Here is a 14,986-nt window from a genome sequence, read left to right on the forward strand (position 1 = left end):
GTGATTGGAGATAAGAAAAACTGTGTGGTAACTGTAGTTCTGCGCAGGCTAAGCTAAGCTACAGGCTTCTTCATGGAAGGAGAAGGGCGGCTCCAACACGTTCTGAGGGTGGAGTTCTCGACCCTCTGACGTCAGAAGGCCACACATCAGCTGCTCGCGCATGCCCAGGTGGGGGGTGTCAGTGGTCTCAACCAGTCTTAACCGGCTCAAGCTCGAACTAGACGCTGCTGACTTCAAGTTCCTGAAAAACTACTTGGGCAAACATCTTATTGTTTAGGCCACTTGGAGGATATGAAAGTTTTTTGTAGCAACAGTTAAAGCAAGCTTGATGCTGACGTCAGTACAGTTCATTATTTATTAAGCAAGTTATAGCTTAATGGATCTGATGACTGCTCTCAGTTTCAAAAGGAGTGGACCCTCTTCTCACTGATGCCATGGACCAGCCCTAAGACAGACGGAAATGGAGGTGAGAGTTCCAGACTCAGGACCTGTGTCCAGGAGACCCCTGTGTCACCCCCAGGTCAGTCTGCCCTGGAGAGAATTCTAGAGCCCCTGGAAGGGATGGACTGGGCTGGGGGCTGAGGAGACTGGCAGTGTCCCTCTGGGAAGCGTCGGGAAGAATTGGGAGCCCAAGGAGGCCCCTCCAGCTGGAGAACATTCACAGTTCAGGAGTAAAGCAGGCTGACCCCGTCCAGCCCTGACTCTGGAGAAGCAGGGTAAGGTCCGGTGTTGGAGGATGGGTGTGAAATGGAGGATAGAGTGCAGGCACAGACACCTGGCTCCCGTCCTCCCCCAACATAGTCTCTGCTGAGATGTGACTGCTCCCTTTTCAAATGCGGGGTCTCCATTTCCCCATCTGCAAAATGGGAACAGGAGTAGCACCTCCCACAAGAGGGGGCTCCCCATCCTCTTGGGCTGCTATGTTTGTTTCATAAAGGTTTTTTTTTTTTTTTTTTTTTTTTTTTAATTTATGGCTGCGTTGGGTCTTCGTTGCTGCACGCAGGCTTTCTCTAGTTGTGTTGAGTGGAGACTACTCTTCATTGCGGTGCGCGGGCCTCATTGCGGTGGCTTCTCTTGTTGAGGAGCACGGGTTCTAAGCGCACGGGCTTCAGTAGTTGTGGCTCACGGGCTCTAGAGCGCAGGCTCAGTAGTTGTGGCGCGCGGGCTTAGTTGCTCCACGGCATGTGGGATCTTCCCGGACCAGGGCTCAAACCTGTGTCCCCTGCATTGGCAGGCTGATTCTTAACCACTGCGCCACCAGGGAAGTCCCGGGCTGCTATGTTTGATGGGAGCGTGGAGCCTGGGCATGTGAAAAAGGGGTGTGCTAACCAACTTCTATAGATGTTATCATAGATGATTCGGCATCTGCTGACAGGGCCAAACTACTGGCCAAAGGTGTTTTGTGGTTTGGCTCTTGTGGGCATACAGGGCACGATGTGTCTCTGGTTTGGGAGGACGGGGGGACGTTGAGTAATGAACCCTGTTAATAAATTTCCAGAGCCTTCCTTGGGGGCTTCCTGAGGACCCCTGGAGGAGGTGCCTCCACTCCCCCACCCCCTAACCCATGAACAGCGCAGAGCCCCACCCTCTGGTGGCAAAGTGTGGAGTTGCGTTTTCCCAGCATCTCTCCATGTTGACCCATTTGGCAAAAGCCCTTCCTCTGTGCTCCGGGCTGGGAGGACTATGCTCCCTCTCTAATAAAGTTCTGACCCAAAGGGCTCCACTAGGTGAACGTGAAATTTGAGAGGCCAGTTTGTAGGGACAGGTACCACGTTTCATTCCAGAAAGCTACAGTCCCACCAGCTGTGTGTGAGAAACCCCACTGGCCCACTCCAGATTTAGAAACTTAAAAAATTTTTTGCCAATATTTTTGCAAAAGCAAAATATTTTAATTTTTTTTACTTATTGAATCAAGGGTAAATTTGAGGGAATGAGCACTTCCAGAAATGGAAAAATAAGGATCTCTGAAAATCTTTTATAAAAGCAACAAAAACATTGGCAAAAATTGTCAAAATCTATCAATGGTTTTCCAGAACTTTGGAATTTAGCCAAAGGCTTGCAACAATTTGGAGTTTTTTTCAAGAAAATGGCTGAATATCTATGAGAACAGTGAAATTTGGGGCACTTTAACTTGCACTATTTCCATCCCCCTCTCCCCAGCTTTGTGGCGGCCTTGAAAACTTATGGCCGCAGAAACACAGTAGCTGTGAAAACCAGCAGCCTAGTTGCCACTGGAGGGGACCAAATGGGTTTGAAGCTCCTGAAAAGCCTCATCCCTAGAACATTGTCAATATTTGACCTGTATGGCGACGCCGTGGAAAGCTCCATTCACAGGAATTGTCTTTATTTGCCCTGATTAAGAGCTCACTCTGAGAGTAAAGGTCTATCCCCTGGGCATTTGTCAAAAACAATCAGTGGCCATTGATTAACATTATAGCTATCTGAGGTGATATCAGTTAGGGCAAACAAGAGGCTGGCCACAAAACTTACAAGGAAAATTTCGGGAATGAGAAGCCTGTGTGGGGCTTTGAAAGGATCTGATGTATTTTGCCAGGGATCTAGAAGATCATGCCCATGCATAGGACTGTGCATATGCCCAAGAAAAACCTTAGACAGCTTTAATCTCTCACATCTGGCTGGCCTTGAGCTGCTCAGCAAATAGGGAGTGCCAGCTAAGGCAGAGTTGTCGACTGCTGGGGCCTTGAAGGTGGTCCTAACACACAGGGGCCCCTTGGTAAAGCCTGGGAGACTTACTGGTTTAAGGCATGTAAGGAAACCTCTGTCCCATCATTAACTGAAAGCTAAAATAACTGAGCAGAGCCTTCACACAAAAAGAAGACAGACTTTAGGGACTTCCCTGGCAGTCCAGTGGTTAGGACTCTGAGCTTCCAAGGCAGGGGGTGTGGGTTCAATCCCTGGTCAGGGAACTAAGATCCTACATGCCATGTGGCACAACAGTTTGGAGTTTTTTGTTTTTTTAAAGAAAATGGGAATACAGATTTTATAGAATTAGTCAAAGAAAATCAGCACAACAAAGGACAAAAACAAACTGAGGAGGGAAAAGGGAATCTGATTACTAGAGGTGTATATTATTTAAAATGTTCAGTTTTATGAAAAAAGAAGGGGGGGAGACATGCAAAGAAACAGAAAAGTGTGGCTCATACACAAAAAATAAAAAAGCAGTTCATAGAAACTGGTCCCGAGAAAGCCCAGATGTTGGATTTTCTAGACAAAGATTTTAAATAAGCCATTAAAAATATGTTCAAATAAGGAAATTACAAAACCTGTGTTGATGGGCTTATAAGATGTAATTTGTATGACAAAAATAGCACAAAGGAGGGGCAGGTATATTGTAGGAGTGTTTTTGTGTACTGTCGAATTAGGTTGGTAGTAATCCAAGCTAGACTGTTTTAAATTAAGATTTTTTAAAAAAATAAATTTATTTATTTATTTTTGGCTGTGTTGGGTCTTTTTTGCTGTGCATGGGCTTTCTCTAGTTGGAGCGAGCGGGCACTACTCTTCGATGCGGTGCGCGGGCTTCTCATTGCGGTGGCTTCTCTTTGTTGCTGAGCACAGGCTCTAGGCGCACGGGCTTCAGTAGTTGTGGCACTCGGGCTCAGTAGTTGTGGCTCGCAGGCTCTAGAGCACAGGCTCAGTGGTTGTGGTGCACGGGCTTAGTTGCTCTGTGGCATGTGGGATCTTCCCGGACCAAGGATCGAACCTGTGTCCCCTGCATTGGCAGGCAGATTCTTAACTGCTGCGCCACCAGGGAAGTCCCTAAATTAAGATGTTATTTGTAAGTTACAAATGGTCCCTGACGCACTGTGGTTTGACTTACAATTTTCTGATTTTACGATGGTGTGAAAGCAATACACATTCAGCAGAATTTTGAATTTTGATCTTTTCCCAGGCTAGCAACATGCAGCGTGAGACTGGGCAGTGGTGGCGAGCCACAGCTCCAGTCAGCCACGCAATTGCAGTCATGAGGGTAAGAAACCAATATACACTTACAACCATTCTGGACACGTACAACCCTTCTGTTTTTCACTTTCAGAATAGTATTCAATCAATTACATGAGATATACAGCACTTTATTATAAAAGAGGCTTTGTGTTAGATGATTTTGCCCAACTGTAGGCTAATGTAAGTGTTCTGAGCCCGTTTAAGGCAGGCTAGACTAAGCTATGATGTTCAGTAGGTTGGGTGTATTAAACACATTTTCGACTTACAATAATTTCAATTTAGGATGGGTTTATCAGGAGTAACCCCATCAAAAAACATCTGTATAACTCAATAGCATTTTGAGTGCCATATGTATCACTGTACTGCAACATTTTTTAAAAAAACAGCTCAGGATATAGTCATGTTTCCTATTTCCCAAGTGGCTCCAGGGACCTAGTCCTGTTTCCTATGTCGCTGGTGGCTCCGGGAATGTGGTCATGCTTACTATATCCCAGTGGCTCCTGGGATATAGATCCAGTCTGTAAAACAAGAAAAGTATATTTTAAATACTTTTAAGACTTAGTGGAGCAAAGATTATTTTGTTATTGATTTAGGTGTCAAAGTATTGTGTTTATTATGTAATGACACCATGGCTATGCTAAATACAATAACATCGACATTACCGCACTAAACACTCATTGCAGTGTTCCCAATTCACAGGAAGCATAAGTAAGAAAAATTAGAAAGTTTTAAAGAGAATAACTTAACACCAGAATTTCTTCACAAAAATAAAAAGTTAAAATGAGGCTGCAGCTAAACTAAGTTTCTGAGTGGCCCATTTATTCGCCAAGCAAGGAAAACCACTTACTAATGGTGAGTGAATTAAATCCTAATAGATGCAGCTGAAAAAATATGTACAGAGAAAATAAACACGTTCTAAAATTTTTAGTTTTTTTGGTCTTTGAAAAATTGAGGTCATTAATAGCAACATCAATAGTCAATTTTAAAACAAGACAAGTGATTTTGAGGGATTTTCCTTGTCTTTTGATGAGTTGATAGTTGTTGCTAATAATGCTCAGCTCATTGATTTGTTTGAAAAGCCAGTGCCAAGTTTGAAATGATTGAAGAATTAGCCTCTATGAATAGCAAGGAGCAACTACAGGTTAGAATATTTTCAAAGAACATGAAGTTCAGAAGAGCCGATGAAGTTCACAGTTGACACTACTGTTTTACAACATATGATAGGTTGAAATATTTTTCAAAAAGTACCTGCTGATAAATAATGGAATTAATAACCATAGACTTTAATTGGATTATTTGTTTGCTTGTTTTTGATATTGAGTTGTATGAGCTGTCAGTATATTTTGGAAAGTAACTTCTTGATGGCTGTATCTTTTGCAGATATTTTCTCCCAGTCCATAGGTTGTCTTTTCGTTTTGTTTATGATGTCCTTTGCTGTGCAAAACTTTTAAGTTTGATTGTGTCCCATTTGTTGATTTTTGTTTTTATTTCTTTTGTCTTGGGAGACTTGCTACGATTTATGTCAGAGACTGTTTTGCCTATGTTCTCCTCTAGGAGTTTTATGGTGTCATGTCTTATTTTTAGGTCTTTAAACCATTTTGAGTTTATTTTTGTATATGGTGTGAGGGAATATTCCGACTTCATTGATTTACATGAGGCTGTCCAGCTTTTCCAATACCACTTGCTGAGGAGAGTATCTTTTCTCTATTGTATATTCTTGCCTCTTTTGTTGAAGATTAATTGACCATAGGTGTGTGGGTTTAATTCTGGGCTCTCTAGTCTGTTCCATTGATCTATATGTCTGTTTTTATGTCAATACCATGCTGTTTTGATTACTGTAGTCTTGTAGTACTGTCTGAAGTCTGGGAGGGTTATGCCTCCAGCTTTGTTCTTTTTCCTCAAGGTTGCTTTGGAAATTCTGAGTCTTTTGTGGTTCCATATAAATTTTAGGAATGTTTGTTCTAGTTCTGTGAAAAATGTAATGGGTATTTTGATAGGGATTGCATTAAATCTGTAGATTGCTTTCAGTAGTATGGCCATTTAACAAGAATTAATTAATATTAATTCTTTCAATCCAAGAGCATGGGATATCTTTCCATTTGTTTGAATCATCTTTAATTTCCTTTATTAATGTTTTATAGTTCTCAGCATATAAATCTTTTACCTCCTTGGTCAGGTTTATTCCTAGGTGTTTTTTGATGCAATTTTAAATGGGATTTTTTTTACTTTCTCTTTCTGATATCTCATTGTTAGTATCAAGAAATGCAACAGATTTCTGTATAATAATCTTGTATCCTGCTACCTTGTGAATTCATTTATTGGTTCTAATAGTTTTTGTGTGGAGTCTTTAGGGTTTTCTATATAGAGTATCATGTCATCTTCATAAAATGGCAATTTTACCTCTTCCCTTCAAGTTCGGATACCTTTTATTTCTTTTTCTTGTCTGATTGTTGTGGCTAAGACTTCCAATACAATGTTGAATAGAAGTGGTAAGAGAGGATATCCTTGTCTTGTTCCAGAATTTAGTGGGAAGGCTTTCAACTTTTCACTGTTGAGTATTTATAGGCTATGGGTTTGACTTATATATTTTCACAAGCTTTGTACATTTGTCAGGCTGAGCCTTTTTCTGCTCTACAAATATTTTTGCCAACATCAATTGCAACACATCTTAGAAGATTTACTGCAGGTAATGAATTCTTTCAGCTTTTTTACATCCATAAATTTTTTTAAATTTGTCATCTTTTTTGAAAGGTATTTTCACTGGGTACAGATTTTTTTGTATGTGCTTTAAAGATGTTGCTCCACTGTCTTCAGCCTTGCATTGTTTATGACAGGAAGTTGGCTGTCACTCCTATATTTATTACTCTGTGTATCATGTATCTTTTTATTTAGATATTTTTATATTTTCTTTTTGTCACTGATTTAAAGCTGTTTCATTGTTTTCTTCACATTTCTTGTGCTTGGGGTTTGTTGAGCTTCTTGGATCTGTGGATTTAATTTTTATTACATTTTGAAATTTATTTAGTTCTTTTCTTTTTCTTTTCATTTTGGATAGTTTCTATGGCCATATCTTCAAGTTCATGAGTCTCTTCTGCATTGTCTAATCCACTGTTAATCCCATCCAGTGTATTTGTCACTAGGACATGGTTGTTTTCTCCTATACAAGTTTCATTTTTCATCTTTTTTTATATATGCCATGTTTCTCCTAAACATGTCTTATCTTTCCTCTAGCTTCATGAACATATGGAATACAGTTATAATAACTGTTGTAATGTCCTTGTCTACTAAATCTGTCATCTGTGTTTTTTCTGGGTTGGTTCTGATTGATTTTTCACCTCATTATGGATCATATTTTCCTGCTTCTTTGCATACCAGGTAATTTTTTATTGCAGGTAAGGTGTTACAGAAAGATAGCTTGTCCTTATTCTCCACAGCTAAACTCTCAAGATTTTCTGGTGAATCTACAAGCCACTGGAATTGTGTTCTCTGATACCACTCATCAATCCATCTAAAGACAGATTGTTCTGACTTCCTTGCTTATTTACAGCTAATCAGTGTACCTGAAAAAAAAAGTGCAAACAAGAATCACTGTTCCAAGGCTGTCTGTAGCATTTATTCTTTCCTTTCTCTGTCTATTTTTTTTTTTCAGGCGTGCCATCTGGCTTGCAGGATCTTAGTTTCCTGACCAAGGATCAAACCCAGGCCCCCAGTGGTGGAAGCTCAGAGTCCTAACCACTGGACCACTAGGGAATTCCCCTTTCTCTCTCTTTTATTAAAATTTTGGTGGGGTTTTTTTAGTTACTTAGAAGTCAACCCATGGTTTTGGTCTCCATTGTATACAAGTAAACAGCATGCTGATAGTTAACTATTTGTCTTTAAGTTTTTCTTTGATGTCAGACACAAAAGAATATGTACTTTAGAGTTCAAAGACAAGCAAAACTAATATAACGTGCTAAAAAACAGAATACTGTTTTCCTTTAGGGAAGAGGGAGGGCAACGGTAGGAAGGGGAATGAGGAGGGTTCCTGGAATTCTGGTAATGTTCTATTTTATCACTTTGTGAAAATTCACTCAACTCTACCATTATTTTGTGCACTTTTCTGTAGGTCTATTATATATCAATTGTAATGTATATTTTAAATGATGGCTAACATCTGGTAAAAATAAAATAAAATAAAATTGGATTCATATACCCCATTTTATAGGATAAATTGCATATGGATTAAACATTTAACTATTTTTTTTATTTTTTAAAAATCAACCATAAATGTTTAAGAAGAAAACATAGGCAAACAAGTTTTCATTTTGATTATAGGCAGTCTTTCAGGTATGACACACAACTCAGAAGCTATAAAAGAAAATATTGATAAATCTGACTGCATTGAAATGACACGATTCTCCATGACAAAACCCACTGTAAACAACCTCAGAAGACAAATAGCAAACCAGGAAAAAGATCCACAATTTCTGTTACAAAGTTTTATTCCTTTAATATGTACGTTAAAAACTACTTATAGGGACTTCGCTGGTGGTGTGTGTGTGCTCTCAAGAGGAAGGGGAGGGACTTCCCTGGTGGCACAGTGGTTAAGAATCCACCCACCAATGCAGGGGACACGGGTTCGAGCCCTGGTCCAGGAAGATCCCACATGCCGTGGAGCAACTAAACCCGTGCGCCACAACTACTGAGCCTGTGCTCTAGAGCCGCAAGCCACAACTACTGAAGCCCGTGTGCCTAGAGCCCGTGCTCCGCAACAAGAGAAGCCTCCGCAATGAGAAGCCTGCAAACCACAAGGAAGAGTAGCCCCCACTCGCCACAACTAGAGAAAAGCTCGCGTGCAGCAACAAAGACCCAATGCAGCCAAAAATTTAAAAATAAATTAAATAAACAAATTTTTTAAAAAACATGAAAAGGTCAACCACTCATAGAGAAGTACAAATTAAAATTATACTGAGACACTGCATTTCTACCAAATTATCTATGACAAAACAATCTAATAGCACTGTGAAGTTGTAGAGAAACAGGTATTTTCATGTATTCCAGATGGGAGCACAAAGCACTACAATGACTATGGAGAATAAAATGTCAGTTACTAACAAAATAACTTAAAATTTTTTAAGTGCACAGATCCTTTGACCTATTAATTGCCTAGGTGCCAAATACCATATGGATGAGGATAGTTATTGCAGTATCAATTGTAATAGCCGAAGACCAGAAACCATCTAAAAGGTCCTTCAACAGGGACTTGTTAAATAAATTATGGCAAGATGATAAAATGGCATGTGATACAATGCGATAAAAGAACAAGGACACTCTTCGTTGCGCTAAGGCCCTACAAGAGAGTCGGAGACTGCATGGCAGAGTAGCTAAAAGCTTGCGTGCACACCTAAGTCCAAAACCAACCTCCCCACTCAGTAGCTGTGCAAACGTGGGAAAGTAACTCCACATCTTTATGCTTTAATGGGGATAATAATCCTCACATCTTTATTGTGAGGATTGAATGGATCCGTATTTTTGTATCACCATAGAGCAGGGTCTGGTAGCTACTTTACACTACTTAAGTGCTCAGTAAACTAAAAATTTACCAATATAGAATGATTTCCAAGATATGCTACTAAATGAAAGAGGACATATACGTAATAGTTTGGGGACAGTGCTCATATTTTGTCAATTAAAAAGCAAATCACACATACACACACATACACACACGCATGTGTATGTACCTAGAATATCTCTGTAGGGAGAAGTACGAACCTGATAAAAATCTGTTGCCTCTGGGTGAGTTTGGAGTCAGGGTTATTGGCGACAGACTATACTTTTCTACCCTTTGAAATTTGAACCAGGTATTTTGTATTTTAAAAAAGAAATAAAATGAACACTTAAAGTAGACAGTTACAAAGAATATGTAGCAACGTGGAAAATGTGTATAATTCAATATTAAATAGGAACAGCAGGATAGGAAACCATATATTCTGCAATGCTATGATTTTCTCTGCAAATAGGCAATGAGAACGCAGAAATCTGTGTTGTTGGGTTTTGTTGTCCAGCACTTTTGATGCTGAACATGTGATGATGGTGGTGATGGTAATGGTGAGGATGAAGATGAGGATGTTTACCCCCACCAACTACACCAGTCAGTCCTTCCTGAGATCTTCAGTCTCCTGGCCACCCCTTGGTTCAAACTCTGGGGAAATGTGGAGAGAGCAGGAACTTTCCTCTCTTCTCTCCAGGGAGCTGTCTCCCAACCTGCTTTGTGCTGTTCATTCCCCCGGGTTCAAGTTTACCCCCAGCTCTTGCTGCAGACTGTCTCTTTCTCACTTGAGGGCAGTGGCTTCCTATCCCCGTTGCCCAGAAGTTTCAGAATCTCCCAGGATATCCCAGTTCAGGGTCCCAAGTTCCCCTCCAGCCCCCAGCCTTCTGAGACCATCAAGTTCCTTAGGTACCACAGTGGGGGGAGAAGATTACTAATGAGGCCATGGGGCTTTGGATCCCGCCCGACCCTTAAGTGGGCCCTGGGAAACCTATTAAGTGACTGTTTTCTTATTGAGAGTCCCTGGGAACAGAAGCTGGAAGATGATGGGAGAAGAGGGGGAATGAGGTGGTGGAGTCTGTGGGCTTCCACAGACTACGCTTCTACGGTCCACACTGCTACTTTATTATTTTTATTCACAGAGAAGCTAGTGTTTGATCTCGGTCTTGAAGAATGAGTAGACTTCCAGGTGGGGAAAGGACATTCTGACATGGAGAAGGATGCGTGAGGTCAGGGAGAAAGGAGTGACCGGGGCACATGCAAGTTGCTCTGCGGCTTGCCAGTAAGGTGAGGGTGAGGCCAGAAAGGTAAGCTGGGTCCGTGTTGTGATGGTTGGAACTTGCACTTCTTCCAACCAGAATTCAAGCCACCTTCTCCTCAACCCAGACTGGATCTCTCCCTTCTCAGGAGTCATTGCTAAGACTCTGTTCCCTCCAGGATCGGAGGGTGGGCAATGCACCCAGCCAACCGAGGAGCTAAGGGTTGAATTCGGCTGGAATTTGGGGTCTGGATGTCTCCTCTAAATGAATCTCCACATTCTGGTCTCCTTTTTCCTGGGACGCCATAGAAGATGGTGCCTTGTGGGTGTGGGTAGCAGGGGCTGAGTGCAGAGCTCTTGCTAGAATTCACCAACTCAAATCCACGTTTGCAGTAGAGAGGAAACCTGGGAGGAGGGAGTCTGAGGTCCAGAAGGCTGGGGGGACGTAGGGGATTCTCTGTCTGTCTTTGTCTCTCTCTGTCTGTCTCTGTCTCTCTCCATCCCTCCCTCTCTTTCTCTCTGTTTCTCTCTCTCTGTGTGTCTGTGTCTATCTCTGTCTCTCTCCTTCTTTCCCTCTCTTTCTTTCTGTCTCTCTGTCAGCCCAGAGCCTGGTGAACCACCTGGGCTGGGGACCCTGCCGAGCAACAGGTGTCTTCACCGCCAACCCATCTGCCGCCTCAGCAGGTGCGGCCCTTCCCGTTTCTGGTCGTGCATCTCATTCTGTTCCTGCCTCTTTGCCTCTGAGTCTGCTGCTTCCTCTCTCTTCAGTCCCTTTCTGTTTCCCCTCATTTGGGGGTGGGGGGGACCGACAGGTGAGAGAGACCCAGAGAAGAGCGGGCTCCCTCACTTAAGAGCACAGACTTTGGAACCAGCCAGACCTGGGGACAAACCCTGATTCAGGGGGATGCTGGGTGACGCCTTCCGCGGGTCAGTCTCTCAAAGTCTTGGCTTCCTCACCTGTAAATTAACCGTGATGATGACGCCTACAGCTCCATAGTGGGATCGCAAAGATTAAATAATACTGTGCGTGCAGAGCACTGGGGACACGCCTGCCCCTCGTGAGGACTCGACAAATAGCAGTGATAGCGGCCCCGCAGTGGTGGTGGTTTCGATGCTGTTCCCTGGCTCCCATCGGTGTGTAGAGGGAATGGTGTGGAGGCCTGTGGGGCAGTGCCGGTGAAGAGCGAGAGGCAGAGGCAGCGTCTCTGGACCGCTTTACAGGAGCCGGTGGTGGGAGAGCCGGGGCGAGGGGCTGGGGAAGAGAGGCACAGGCGCCAGCTTGCCGGCGTTCTGGGTCTTGGAATCAGAGCAGACAGGAGAGGTGCTGCTGACCTATGGCGAGTGCTGCCGCGCTGGTCCACACATGGCCTCTCCTCGCTCCACTGCTTATTCGATCTCTCCAGGTGACTCTCCATCCAGGGCAGAATGTACCAAATACACAGGCAGCAGGAAACAAGTGAAAGGACTAAGCATGTCTTGATATTTTGGTATTTTTCATTCAGTAACACCTCCTATAGCAGGGGGTGCTGGGCCAGACACCTGCCCCACATTATTTCTCTCCATCATTAAAACCATCCTCTGGGGTCGGGGAGGCTGCTGATGCTGTCAAAGGTTAAAAACTCTCTCCGAGCTCTCTCCGCTGGCCAGTGAGAGCTGAGACGGGAAAGCCGGTGTGTGCCCCTGAGCCATCCTGGCTGCAAGAGGACAAAGGAACTAGACCGTTGTATCTTGGGGTGCTTTCGGGAGCCACAGAGAAAAGAGGTGACTCGGGCAGTATCACAGACAGGACCGGAAACCAAACCTTCTTACTCAGCCCCCCAACATCCCTATTATCTGAGCACTGCCCCCCAAAATTGAATGATGAGACAGAACACATCCAAAAATGCACTGCGCATGTGTGTGAAAATAGACGCACAAACCCACAGGTGTAGCTAGAAAGGGCTGTGTTGATATGTGCACTGGCCTAAGGCCCTTCTAAGATCCATAAATCGACATCTGCTGTTTCCTTTACTGATTCTAAATTAAACTGACCTCTTGCAGCTTCCTTATGGACTCCTAAAACATCAAAGTATCCTTTGAAAATGGTTTAGCTTGGGAGTAAAAGCATAAGCACAAACACAACTTTTGATAGAATCATAAAATATCAGAACTGGAAAAAACTTTCAAGGTCATCTGGTCCAACTCTCTTATGTTACAGATAAGGAAACAGGCAGTGGTGCCTCGTGACCGGCTAGTGGATGGTCAAGGGTTTCATGGTTCACAGCGCAGCGGCTATTGGTGCATATTCTATAACATGACCTCAGCGCAGGAGGAGAGGAACCATCGGTTAACTATGAAGGGACAGCTCAAGGGATGCTGGAATGTCCACATCAGCATCAGCATCAGCCTGATCTGGCAGTTTGACGTGTGTCGATGGATGTCCGCTATGTTGTTATGCGTGTAAGTGCCTTGAAGCAGTGATTGGCCCCAGCCGGATAGGGCTCCTTAGGAAAGGTCAGCTTGAATTAGCTTTCGAAGGAGTGACATTTTCAGGATCTGAGTGTACAGAGGGAAGAATGTGTCTCTTGTTGAGTGAATTAAGGGGATGGCAGGACAATTGACCTTTGATGGCTGGATGGGGAGGTGAACATGATTCTAGTAGGGTGTTTTTGGGGGGGCATTGACCCTGAAGATGATTGACTGCATGTACCCCATCTGAGATTGACGGCAACGTGGATTTTAAATGCCCAGGAGCATTTTAGGGGAGGAGCCCACAGAAGTTGGGGCAATTGGCTGTTGTGAAGGGGCGGGGCCTCTGAGGTTCCAGGGCCAGAAACCCAGGTTAGGGACATAATAGGGACACTGAGAGGAGGCATATATGTGGGAGAAATGAGGATTGAGTAACTCCTTCACTTACGGTCATTCCGCGAACAACAAGTGCGACTCAGATCTTTGGTTCCAGGAGGCTGAATTTAGTGGCGTTGCCATAATAACCGTGGAATGAGAGGATGACACGAAGCCTGCCTGGGGGACAGGAGTCTTTACCCGGGATGTGGCTTGTAAGTTCCGCCTTGGAGGAGGAACAGAACTTCCCATTTTTTTAGGTAGATAATACCGGAACTCCAGGGGATCCGACGAGCAGGATGTGAAGCTGGGCATCGTGCTGTGCTGAGGACTTTGGACTTAAGTCTGAAGGTAAGGAAGGGAGAGTTAAGCAAAGAATTGGTATCCATCCTTTAGAAGGGTTGTTCCTGTTGGTGGTATGAAAAAGCGGTTAGACGGAAGCAGCTGGGAGCAGGAGGGCCAGGTAGGATCTGCTGCGGTCATTCAGGAAAGAGAAAGCAGGAGTCATGGGCGAAACGAGCCTTTGGAGGCTGTAGGTGTGCCCAGCCTGTTGTACCCTGTTGTACTTGAAGGAGCAGGAGAGGGAACTCACCTGCCATGCCTTCCTGGTTTCCAATTTTGGCACTCGGCAAGCTCCTCCCACAGAAGGAGGGGAAGTTTGGGGTGGAAAGAATGCATTTAGTTCAGAACTGGTTGGATTGGAAGTGTCGGTGGAAATGCAGCTAAGAGAAGGGAGTGGGCCGTGAGAGAGATGTAGAGCTGAAGTCACGGAAGAGGATGCTGTCATTCAGGAAGGTGGCTGGTGGCTCAGCATAACGTGGAGGGGGGGGGACCATCTTCCCTGGTCATTTTTTTCCCTGTAACTGAGCCCAAGAGGCACAGGCCCCGGAGTACCATGGGTTTGTCCCGAATCCAGCCAAGAGGAAGAAATGGAAAATAAATACGAGAGAAAACAAAGGCTGGAGTAGGTAGGAGAGGAGCACACGAGTCTATCTGCGAAGAGCTGGGAGCTGTGGTCTCCCCCAGGGGTGCCAAGTGCAGGGGAAGAAGGCGGAGCCTCTGTGAGCCGGAGACGCTAGTGCTACTCAGGGTCGGCCAGCAGAAATGGGGACCCCCTTCAGCCCTCTTCTGGGGTTGAGCCCCCACCCCACCCCACCGTTGTCATCACTACAGGCTGGAACCCGGGAGGCCGGGCTCCTTGGTGCGGCCGGTGTGAAGGCTGGCCGGAACTTCAGGGCGGTGGACAGGCGTGACGGAGACACCTGGGTCCCTGGAATGCACGGGGCGCAGGAGGCTGGAAGGGAGAGTGGGCAGTGGCTCCGAACATCTCAGTTCCTGGAAGATGCTGGGCTGCAGGAGACGAGGGGTAGAAAATACTGGACTGGGGAGAAAGCGCTGAAGCCCTGGGGAGGGTG

General features: G+C 44.4%; 1 long non-coding RNA gene across 3 annotated transcripts; it reads left to right on the top strand.

The window, feature by feature from the left end:
• Positions 1-129: 129 nt before the first annotated feature.
• LOC132348601 (uncharacterized) lies at positions 130-14,982 on the top strand. 3 transcript variants are annotated; one of them, XR_009497502.1, is made up of 5 exons: positions 130-520; positions 10,633-10,777; positions 12,946-13,187; positions 13,832-13,922; positions 14,745-14,982. It is a non-coding gene; the product is annotated as an uncharacterized LOC132348601 (long non-coding RNA). The 3 variants fall into 3 exon arrangements; XR_009497503.1 differs by having other exon boundaries at positions 130-466; XR_009497501.1 differs by lacking the exon at positions 10,633-10,777.
• Positions 14,983-14,986: the final 4 nt, after the last annotated feature.

The sequence above is a fragment of the Balaenoptera ricei genome, chromosome 15 (genome assembly GCF_028023285.1).
Source record: "Balaenoptera ricei isolate mBalRic1 chromosome 15, mBalRic1.hap2, whole genome shotgun sequence".
NCBI classification, from domain to species: domain Eukaryota; kingdom Metazoa; phylum Chordata; class Mammalia; order Artiodactyla; family Balaenopteridae; genus Balaenoptera; species Balaenoptera ricei.